Raw genomic sequence first — 12,039 nt, forward strand, 5'->3', positions numbered from 1 at the left:
GAGCTGGATTCCTTTGGCATCCATCTATTCATCCAGTTCCTTGTTGAAGGTATGGATGGACTGGATGCATTTAATTTAGAGGGGGAATTGATTCCCTAAGTGTGGAAGTCTTTGTGATACTAAGTTGTCTCATTTAATTATTTGGTTGATATGAATTTCTATTGTGCCTGAGCATCCTCATTTGATTCAGGTCACAAGAAGTATCTTTAGCAAAGAATTTAAAATATAAAGGGATCATATAATGCTCTGCATGCCTGGCATAGGTTTTCGCTAAAAAGACAATAAGATACAAGGATGAGTATAAAGAGTAGTTGTCATCTTTTGCAATATAACAAATCTTGAAACCATTCAGTTCTCTTTGTGAGGATTTTTGTAATTTGTACACTTGTACCAGATGGTAGATGAACAGGTTACATAACAGTATGCAACATTCTATAACTGATCTGATAAAAGCTCTATACAGGGTAAAAATTGCCTGCTTAGCAAAGGTTTCCACCCCATAGAGAATCAGAAAGGCAACTTTAAATTCTTTGCTGATTATAGTAGTTAAATATGGATGAAATAAAAGGTCCTAATCAACAATGACCCTGAGATCTTTTACTATTTTGTCATCTTTTAGTTACTGTCCATCAATAGCATACATATAATGCAGGTGAGGGAGTTTTCCTAAATGCCAGAATGTTGACATTTTTGAAATTAAAGTCAAAGTGATTTCTTCTGGACTGTTTGAGTATGATTTTAAGTACCAGTTGAAGGCTAGTGGTACTAGCAGTGTTGAGAACAGTGCAGTCATCTGTGAACATGGTGATTCTTAGACTTGAGTCAGTTTGCAATCTGAGGCATGTTGCAAACTGTACCCATCTATAACACTTCTACATATATTAAGCTGGTGAACAAAGAACTGAGATGAATTTCCTTTTTGAATCACTGATAACTTAAGCTACATTCAAACACAGAAATAAATATTATCTTTTATGTTCTTTGGGCAATCACAGTGATATCGTGGTTTGCAGTTTTCTCTCTAAGCTCTTTGTCTTCTGGTTTTGTTCCTGGCTGGTGTGCCCTCAAGGCTGATACCAAATTACTTTCCTTTATTCACTTGGGTTTTTATGAGTAGATATGGTTTCCTCTCACATCCCAAATATGTGCCGTTAATGGAATTGTCAAGACTTTAAATTGTCCATATGTGTGTCTGCAATGTGTGTGAGTGACTGAGTGAGTATATGTGACTTTTGTAATGAACTGTCACCCTATCCATGATTGGTTCTCTGCCTTAGGCCTTTGATTACCAGAAGAGGCTTCTGCTTCCCTTTAACCCTGACTAGCACAACATGGGTTCTTCAGAATGAATGCATGATCCCCTTTCAAGAATTGGTCTACATTTTTCTCTCAAAAATACCGTCAGTTAATAATGCCCACACCCATAGATAATATCATTATATTATATTTTATTATATTTTATTATATTATATTATATTATATTATATTATATTATATTGCATATGGACTTAGGCATATATAATATTATTATAATACAACATTTTCATTTGGCCTAAGTTCATTTTATCTCTGATACTTCTTGCAGTTTCTGAGATTGAAAAAATCTAGCCAAAGAAGTCAACTGACCAAGTCTGTTATGAGTTGCAATAATATTTATAGGTTCATAGCGTCATAGGTGATTACTTGGCTAATGAACAAAAGGGACTTTTTTAAGCCCAGTCATGCTTTCCATATGTATTTGACAAGTTTTGATATCCTGGTGTTATTTTAAGGGGTATGTGTAGACTTGCGCATGGGTGGTCAAGTTACTTATGAGTGACTCAATATTTAAAAAAAAAATGTCAGTGTTCTGGTCAAAGACAAATTTCTCTGGGGCTGTTATGTTTACATTTGTTACAGATATGTAGGAACCAGTACAATCACGACATGAACATTTACCCTTAATACAACTAATGATAATAAATTTTCCCTCTTGTTTGTGTTATATCAGTAACATCACAATCCAGCTTACAATGTTTCCTTAAGAAAATCTTCTTCCCTTAATAATCAGATTTTGAGAAACTTAATTTATTCTTTGGAATGAAGTCCTGCTCATATTTAATAAAGTCAGACTACTGTTAATTCAAAATTGCCATATTATCAATGCTCAACTGTTCAGTCAGTTGACCCTGCATGTTGTTAATGCCCAAATAAGTTTTGAAGTGCATTTTAAAAAAATCATAATTTGTAGCCAAATAAGAAAAATTATATGTGCAGTTGCTCAGCATCTTTCTAGTACACGAACATGCATATATTTACATATCCATTTCATTCATAAGAGAAAAATAAGCAGTCATACAAGCTGCTGGCTAGTTGATTTTGTAGCTTATTCAGTAGTTTGTTTAATGTGCTAACCTGATTGGCCAAGTATGCCTTATCTGCAGCCAGATTTACAGCTTTGTACTTCTTTCTACATTTATGGTTACCCCAGTAAACTACTATAGCTCTCCAACAGTTCATTGTAAGATATTAAACATTAGATTCCAAAACTACAAGTGATAATCTTTCTATTTATACAGTTTCTGAACAACTGATAAGTCCAGATTACAAGTACAGTTTTTGTATGGTCAGTCATCATTGCAACAGTATTTTTGTCAATGCTTAACATTGATCAATGAAGAATTGTTCATTCAATCAAACTGGATTGAAACAAAAACAGTGTTAATTGCTGGGCAGATTCCCTATAGCATATATAACAAGTTTGGCTGGATTTTGTAAATTTCATAAAATCAGTGCATTATGCCAATCTCAGCATAAAACTTGCAGATAACATTGTAATATGTTAATATATGACAAGAAACTCAGGATATTTCAGTGCACAAACGAGTACAGCGGTCCCAATGGCATACTATAGAAATTCGCAAGTAATCAGTAAAGTATAAGAAATAGTTGCCCAATAATGTTGTAAATTACCAAACAAATGGAAAGATTTTTAAGACCCCATCCCCCTTGAAATGTCCAGCTATTCCCAACTTAGAAGGATGTAAGCTACTTCTCCTGCCACAAGAGTGTACACCACAAACCTGGATGAAGGCTCATAGTGTCTTCTATTTTAAAAGAGTCTTGGTTCTGGTTTAAGTGCTTGGGTTGAAGACCAGTTATTTTACATTAATAAGCCTTGTGGTCTACACTCTTTTGGGAGGAGATGGTAGCCTCCACCCTTCTCAGCTGGGAAATGTTAGTGAAGGCTTATTGTAGTTGTTATTCTAAGTGTATCTGTTCTGGTTTAAACACTTGGACTCCAAACCAGTTATTTTATATTAGGAAGATTTATGGTCTACACAGTTTGTCAGAGCTGCTCAGAGTTTGGCGTTCTGGAGTGCATCTGGTCAGAAATCCAAGGCATCCACTAAAATCTTCAAAAAAATCATTATAATTTAAGCCTGTATTGCACTCTGTGAACAGTATTTTATTGTACTGATGTTTCAGTTTTACTGTTTTTGCTGCTGTGACTGCTTCATTCTACACTTTGTCTCATTGCTACTTCTTCCTTAAATAGCATATGCTAAATTCATACCTGTTGAACCTAGACTGTTTGATATCACTTGAACATAAAAAGCAGCCATCTTACATAAGAGGGCCTCCCTGCACCTTTGTGGCAGAACTGTGTAGCTCAGGACCCATTTGAGTAGGGGATTGCTGGAATAATGCTCTGTGTGGGGCTTTCCTATTGGTAGATTGTGTTAAAACTGTTTAAACTTGCTTGTATTTAAGCCTCGCATTTGCATGGGTTTGCACTCAGTTTACTGGAGCTGCTCAGAGTTTAGCATTCTTAGCCAGAGGTCTGGAGTGCATCCGAACAGAAATCCAAGGCATCCACTAAAATCTTCTAAATATAAGTACAATTTTTAAACAGCTTTATTGAATTATCACTTGTGACATAGACATATTTACATTTAAGCCTATGCTGCACTTTGTAAACTGTATTTTATTGAACTGCTGCTTCATTTTATTGTTTTTTTGCAGCTGTGATTGCTTCATTCTGCACTTTGTGCCATTACTACTTTTGCCTTAAATAGCATAGGCTAGATTCAGACTTGCTGATTCTAGACTATTTGGTATCACTTGAGCACTAAAAACAGCAATCTTACCTTAAGAGGGCCTCCCTGCTCCCTTGTGGCAGAAGTGTGTTACTCAGGACCCATCTGAGTTGGGGATTGCTGGAATAAGGCTCTGTGTGGGGCTTGCCTTGTGGTAGTTTGTGTTAAAACTGTTTACATTTGCATGTATTTAAGCCTCATATTTACTCATAGCTGCATACCACACAAAGGGGGTTAGCAGTGCTCTGTATAGACATGAATGACTAGATACAACTTTTTTCCCCAGAGAACAGTCAGTTGCTCCCTCCCAGGCATCCCTACCGCACTGCAGGCAACTCAGCTGAGCACCGAGCAGCATTGCCACACTTTTTAATCCCAAATCTTCAGTAGAATAAGTCCCCTTGCTACCCCTAGAGCAAAAGCTGATCTAACTTGCCCACCCCCTAATAGTACTTATGGATTAACCTGCTACAATGGAGAGTGAGTTTCCCCACATTTCTCCAAGCAACCTGAGCGAGATGGGCATCCTGAGACAATATAGTAATTGTCTCATGTATACTGACAACTATTTGCTCCTACAGAAAACAAATACAGTATGTGAGAGGTAACTATACTATGAAAGTGGAATAAATACTCTCATGTAACAATATACAAGACATCAAGCAGGTTGCCAGCACACACACCTCTCCACTCACACAAGATAAAGTCATGACACATAAACCCACATATGCAGAGGTACTCACTAAGAGCCTACCAAAAGAACAGAGACCTCTCAAGTGCAAACAACTCACACATACTAGAGCATGACCATAATCTACTACACATAATAACTGTTCTACAAGTATTATTATGAATGATTATAATGTTAACTGTGTTTGTAACGGTTATATTTTTTGTAACTGTGTTTTGGAGCTTTTCTCACCAGGTCTCTGCTGAGAAAGGGCTTTTGCTCAGTCAGACAATCCCAGACATAATAACACACACATACCAGTGTCTCAGCAAATAAGCTCCTAAGGCAGAACACCTCAAAACCAAATATTCTGGACATAGGAGATTCCATAGTGAGACACACAGATGTCTCCCTCACCAGACTGGACAAGGAGAAGGTCACAGCTGGTTGTCAGGTGCCAGGATCCATCAAATCATGCACATACTCAAGTCCCTTAACAATAATTACCATTATGACTCTGTTATAGTACACGTTGGGTTGAATGACTTGAGACATACCTCTCTGGACTATATGAAGAGAGATGTGAATGATCTCTTGGATTATGTGTCCCACGCAGGTATGTCCCCTGCCCTAAACAACATTCTACCCTCACCCAGGATGATGCCACAATATAAACAAAAATGATTGACCTGAACAATTGGCTTAGGTTCTGGTGTCAGTCCTGGAGGATCCGATATCTGTCAGCCTGGGAAGACATGGTCAACAGACCATGCTGCTTTGGCAGAGATGGTCTTCACCTGTCAACTATAGGCTTTCAAATACTGGCAAAGATGCTTGCCTCCCCAGTAGTGCCTTTTTTAGGCAATACCAAAACAACAAAACTTCCGACATAAAAAATACACTACTGACAAACTCAAAGTTATACATCTTAATGCTAGGAGTTGAAACAGAAAACTGCACTCCCTGGAAGCACTCCTCACCTTGGAAGATGCTGATGTCTGTGCAGTCATCGAGACTTGGTTCAAGGCTGCAGGGAGTACCTCTGCCATGCAAGGCTACAATCTGTTCCACATATTCAGACCCTAAAATGAGCATGAAAGAACCAAACGTGGTGGTGTATCCATCTTCATTAAATCCAAATACACCTCAAGACTAAACAGTATGACTCTATTGAGCTACTCCAGGTACAAATAACTATAGGTAAAAGACCCTACCACATCATTGCTAGGTACAGGTCCCCCACCATAAAACATGAGAAGCGCAACACCTACCTGGACTTGCTTAAATCACTCACTATACAGCCAAACATGTTGGTCAGGGGAGATTTCAACCATCCTTCTATCAAGTGGGTGATGTACACAAGCCCAAGCTTGATCGCCCTGAGATTCCTGGACTTTGTTAATACAAATGCTCTGAAACAGTTAATCTACACCCCAACAAGATGCACAAATGTCCTAGGCATAGTGCTCACCAATATGGGGGTCACTGTATTACCCTCTGTGTTCTGCCCTCCATAATAAGGTCAGGCCATAAATCTGTCTCATTCAAAGGAATGATCAGACCTGACACCTCCACAAGAGCAAAAAAATTGAAAACTTCTCCAAAACAAACTATAACCTACTAGGTGATGGTCTGAAAAGTTTCAACCCTCCTGCTAACACAGTCAACAATGACTCCTTAGCAGAGGAGTACACAAACACCCTGTATAACCACTTAAACAACATATTGACTCTGTTGTACCTGACAGGATCAAAACCAAGTTCTCTCATAAAAACAAGCTATCCTGGTGGACCTCGAGTATAAACAGGTAATATAACAAAAGGAAGAAACTGATATCTAAGAATTTATTTATTTATTTCAGTTTGATTACCGGGGAGGTCCACTGGGCTTGGGGTCCCATTTTCAGTGGAGGCCCGGGGAGAAAAACTTCACATAATCAACAATTTTAATTACAAGAAAGAGTTCAGACACAGATAACATTGCAATTCACAGGTGGCTATAAAATAGTCTACAATACCAGTATCAGATTGCTCAATTAGCAAAAAGTATTAACAATTTCAGTTAAGTTCAGCAGGAAAAAGACTGGCATATTGTATAAAAAATAATGAAAAAGCAAAGAAGAAAAATTAAAACATTAAAAACTTTAACGTTTAGAAGCTTATGCAATTAGTATTTTAGAAGAGGTGAGGAAGGTAAGGAGGTTTTCCTGGGTAGCTTAAACATATAGTGCAAAAATGCGTTAGTAGCTAATACATTTAGAATTTTAGGTGAGCTTAAAGGAGGATTAGGAAGGTATAGAGGTTAGCCTGGAGAGAAGGGGGAGGATAATTGGACTGGTGTAGGCTGAAGAGTACAGTTGTATATCCTATTTAGATAAAGGTGAGAATAAAGTTGGGTTTTGAAGTTGGCTAGGTTGTTGCAGGTTCTTAGGGAGGTGGGTAGGGCATTCCATTTTTTAGCAAGGGTAAAGGATAAGAGAAGTTGACCTGCTGGGTGCTTTGGTTTTTGTACTGTGATCCAGTTTTGGTGAGAAGATCTAAGGGATCTGAGGGGAGTATAGAGTTGAAGAATATTGGAAAGAGCAGGACAGTTAGTAGGATGGAACACTAGTTTATGGGCTGTGGTGAGTTGGAGAAAGTTAAGATGATTTGGGAGTTCAAGCCAGTTTAGAGAGTGAAGGGAGGTGCAGTGATGAGAGGAGGATTTGGATTTAGTGGCAAATTTGGAAATTTTATTGTAGCATTGTTCCAATTTGGAGGTAAGGGTAGATGATAGGTTAGTGAGCAGAGGAGTGCCATATAGTAGAGAGGGAAGGAGGTAAGTAGAGGCAAGGGTTAGTCTAGTGGAAGGGGACAGAAAGTGGATGTTTCTATACAGTAGGCCAAGTTTTATATGTGTTTTTTGATGTTTAGTTGAATATGAGTACTGAATTTGAGTTGGTCATCAATTGTAACACTAAGAAGTTTAGTGGAGGTTACTATTTCAATCGTGGAGTTGTTAAGGCTGGTTATTTGGAAAGAGTTTTTATCAAGAGATGAGGATTTGGAGGGGGAGAAGAGCAGGATCTTAGTTTTGTTGGCATTTAGGGAGAGGTGGTTTTGGAACATCCAGTTTTCAGTGGTTGGAAATGCTGTTTGGGTTAGTGCTTGGAGCCCTGTTAGGTTAGAGGCTTGGCAGATCAGAGTGGAATCATCAGCGTATTGCACAATTGTGGTGTTGGGGATGGCTTTATGAAAGTTGTTAATAAAGATATTAAATAGTAATGGGCCAAGAATGGAACCTTGATGTACTCCAGTAGGGGTTGGAAGGAAGGTAGATGTTGCTTGGCCCAATTTCACAGCTTGGGACCTATTTGAAAGGTAGCTAGAGAACCAGCAAAGAGCTTTTTGGCTCAGGTTGAGGTCAGAGAGGTGGTTTAGAAGGAGGGAGTGGGAGATGGTGTCAAAAGCTTTGGATAGGTCTAGTAGAACGGATGATACTAAGTTACCGGAGTCACGTGCAGAGTTCACAGAATGAAGGAAGGAGAGAAGAGCGGTGTTAGTGCTGTGTCCAGGGCGGAAGCCGTGCTGGGTGGGAGAAAGTAGTTGGTGTTCAGTAAGGAAAGACATGATCTGTAGGTGGATACATTTTTCTAGGATTTTGGATATAGGGGAGAGGATATCAATGGGACGGAAATTGGAGACGTTACAATTTTTGAGAGGATGGCAATGGGACGGAAATTGGAGATATTACAATCTTTGCCTCCTTTGTGAAGTGGAAGAATGAAAGCAGAACTCCAGAGTTTGGGTACATAGGATTCGAGTAGAGACCTATTTATTAGGATGCTGATGGGAATAGCTATGGAGTCAGAAGCTATCTTTAGGAAGGAGGATGGGATGTTATCAGGGGCATTGGAGCAAGGCTTTAGTTTATAGAGCAGTTTCTTTATTAGGTTGGTGGGTACTGGTTTGAGGTTGAAAGTGTGTGGGGGTGAAAAGGGAGTGGAAGAATGATTTGGGGGGGAGGGTTGTTGTTAGTGAAAGTCTTGGTTAGTTCGATATAGGAGGTGAAGAAGGAATTGAATAGTGAGGCAATTTCTGGGTCAGATTTGCTGGTGTCAGGACAGGGATTGTTTTTTGCACCTGGTCTAAGGAGGGAGTTAATGGAGTTCCAGAACTGTTTGGGATTTCTTGTGTGGTTTTCTTGTAGTTTGATGTATTAAGATTTTTTTATCTGTAATGACTAGTTTTTGGCAAGATTTCTTAGTTGTTTAAACTTAAGGAACATTTCAGGCTGTTTGTGTTTAAGATAGGCTTTCCAGGTTTTATCCCTTTGAAGCATAACCTTTTTTGTGTCATTGGTGAGCCAAGGGGTGGTTTTAGTTTTGATTCTTTTTCTTCTTATTGGAGCTTGGGAGTTAAGGACAGTTAAGAATGTGGAGTTGAAATAGTCAACAGCTTTGTCTAGAGGCAGAGTTTTTAGGGGGTTCCAGTTAGTTAGCTTCAGGGAGTTTGAGAAAGAATTTTGATTAAAGTTAGTTAGGTTACGAGTTTGAATAAAGTGGTGAGAGAAAGAGGGGAGGAGGGAGTGGCTCGAATGGAGAAGGCAGGGAGGTGGTCTTCTAATGGGTCAGGATTGACACCAGATTTTATAACTTTGTTAGGATGTGATACTAGTATCCAGTCTAGTATGGAGCCAGGGGGGTAAGTTTTGTTAGGTCTAGTAATGGAGTTAGTAAGTTGAGTGAAGTTGAATAGGTTGATAGTTATGGAGGGATTAGGGTTACTGATTTTTCCCCAGTCAATGTTTACATCTCCCAAAATAAAGGTTTCTAGTTTAATGTTAGATGAGGACCATGAGAGAATGTCTTCCAAAGTATTGGTATTGTTACCAGGAGGAATGTAGAGGGAAATAATACAGATGCTTATGTCGTTGTTTATTTTTAGTATGCCAATAACTAGTTCTGCATTATTAAAAGAGGGGATGGTGTTGGGGTATAGGGTCATAGTTAGGAGGTTAGAGTAGATTAAGGCAACTCCACCTCCTCTTCTATTAGTGCGGTCAGATCGGAGAGCATAAAATCCTGGAGGTAAGAATTCATAGTCATTAATGTGTGGTTTTAGCCAGGTTTCAGAGATAGCTGCTATATCTGTCGAGTTATGGGAGTGCCAGGCATGGAAGAGTGTTAATTTATTTTTTTGTGCATTGATTGTGAGGAACTTGAGGTTTTTATGAGTAGTTTATTGTTGGAGCAAGACTGATTAGTAGGAGAGAAGTTTGGGCCTGGATTGGGGTGTATATTGCCAGCTAAATGAAGGCAGGTAAAGTTGGCGATATGTTTATTTGATTTATGTTTAGATAGATGATGTTGGCACTGAGTTGGTTTAAGTTTGTAGTTGTTGTTAGTGATTGGAAAAAGTTTTATTTTTAAGAGAAGGAGAAGGTGGGAGGGAACTAAAGATGCAGAGATGTTGTGGAAGTGGGATGTGTAATGGTGCTGAGGAGTCAAAGGGGGAGAGGGCACATGAGAGTTAGTATAGGAGGTTAAATGTTATAGTAATAGTAGAAGTAAGATGAAGGGAGAGTAGAGAAGGACTTTGGAAGGAAGGCTGAGCATGGTAATGGGAGACAGTTAATGTTAAAAGAGAAGGTGATATGAGATTGTGTGTTGGGGGTGTGGTATAGAGAAGTAGGTAGGGTGGAGAAGTGGGAGGATGAAGGGTGTATCCTGATAGGCTGGAGAATAGGGAAGGCCTAATAGTGATGAGTATCCTGATTGGTTGGGGATGGGGGTGGGACTATAGGGATTAGGGATAAATCTAGGACCACTGGGGGCGGGTCGAAATTGGGGGCAGGGTAGGGTAGCAGAGTGAGCCCGTAGGGCGAATGGAGTGGGAAGAGCCAGGAAGGCGGGAAGGCCCAGAAACAATCAGTGACCCGAGGCAGGAGAAGGAGAGCAACTGCAGGGGTGCAGGTATATGGATTACAAACTTTCTTTGTACTAAAAACTCTTAGTTTCTTAATTTATTGGGGAAAACCTTCTAGTAAAACAAGTATATGTGTAAGAAGAGATAACAAGAACAAGAGGGAACTTAATCAGCAGGGAAAGAATACCCTCTACAGCTTGAACAAGCAAATCAGATACCTGATAAAGGCCTCTAAAGCTAGTTATTAGGCTAAATTAGCTTCCATAGCTAAAGACAGTCATAAAGCAATCTTTAGCTACATCTGAAATCTAAAAAGGAATACCCAGCTATGTGCCAAACTCAAAGTGGATAATACCACTCACACTGACCCTGAGGAAATTGCCAACCTGTTAGATGAGAGATTTGGTGCAAACTTTACCCCCCTTTCCCCAACAGCCATAACCCAAAGCATACCTGACACTTGTCCTCTCTGTAGAATCTCCAATGAGCTCTTCAAGACCAAAAACACAGCCTCTATGGGACCAGATAGCATTCTGGAATGCTTACTAAACAACCTAAAACATGACCTAGTTGATTCACTTGGCACTCTCTTTAACCATACACTGAGCACTGGGTTTGTTCCAGCAGGGTGGAGAACAGGAACTGTAATCCCCTTGCACAAAGAAGGTCCAACAACTGACCCTGGCAACTATAGACCCAAAAGCCTAACCAGCCATATCTGCAAGGTCATGCAAAGAATCATCATGGAACTTTTTACCAAGGTCATAAGCAGCCTTCAAACTCTCAACCCGACCCAGTTTGGCTTTGTTAAGCTAAATCATGCTTACTAAACCTGGTGGACTTCTTCAAGAACATCACCAAAGCTGTGGATGAAGGCAAAGCATTACATACCATCTGTCTTGACTTAGTCAAGGCCTTTGATGAAATCCCCCACTCAGATATCATCAGAAAACTCTCCCAGCTGGGGATTAGCCTATATGTCACTAGATGGATAGTCAACTGGCTCACCGATAGAGACCATATTGTCAAAGCTGGGGATTCCACCTCCACCAGTAGAAGAGTTACCAGTGGGGTACCACAAGGTTCTGTGCTGGGTCTTCTACTGTTTGGAATATATTTCTCAGAAGTCCAGGTGAAAGTAGATGGCCTGTGGCTTACCAAGTTCACAGATGACTGAAAACTGGGAGCAATCATTAAGTCTGCTAAAAATATTAGCATATTACAGGAGGGGTTAACAAAGACAAATGATTGGTGCCAAAGCCACAGTGTAAAACTAAATGCAAAAAAAGTGCATCATTGTTCCCTCTGGCAGCAAGGTAGCCCATGCAAATTATAATACAGGTAGTCTCTCCTAAGCTTGAATCCAGTGGTGTGTGACTTGGGA

The sequence above is a fragment of the Protopterus annectens genome, chromosome 2.part0 (genome assembly GCF_019279795.1).
Source record: "Protopterus annectens isolate FY-2018-M chromosome 2.part0, PAN1.0, whole genome shotgun sequence".
Taxonomy (NCBI): domain Eukaryota; kingdom Metazoa; phylum Chordata; order Ceratodontiformes; family Protopteridae; genus Protopterus; species Protopterus annectens.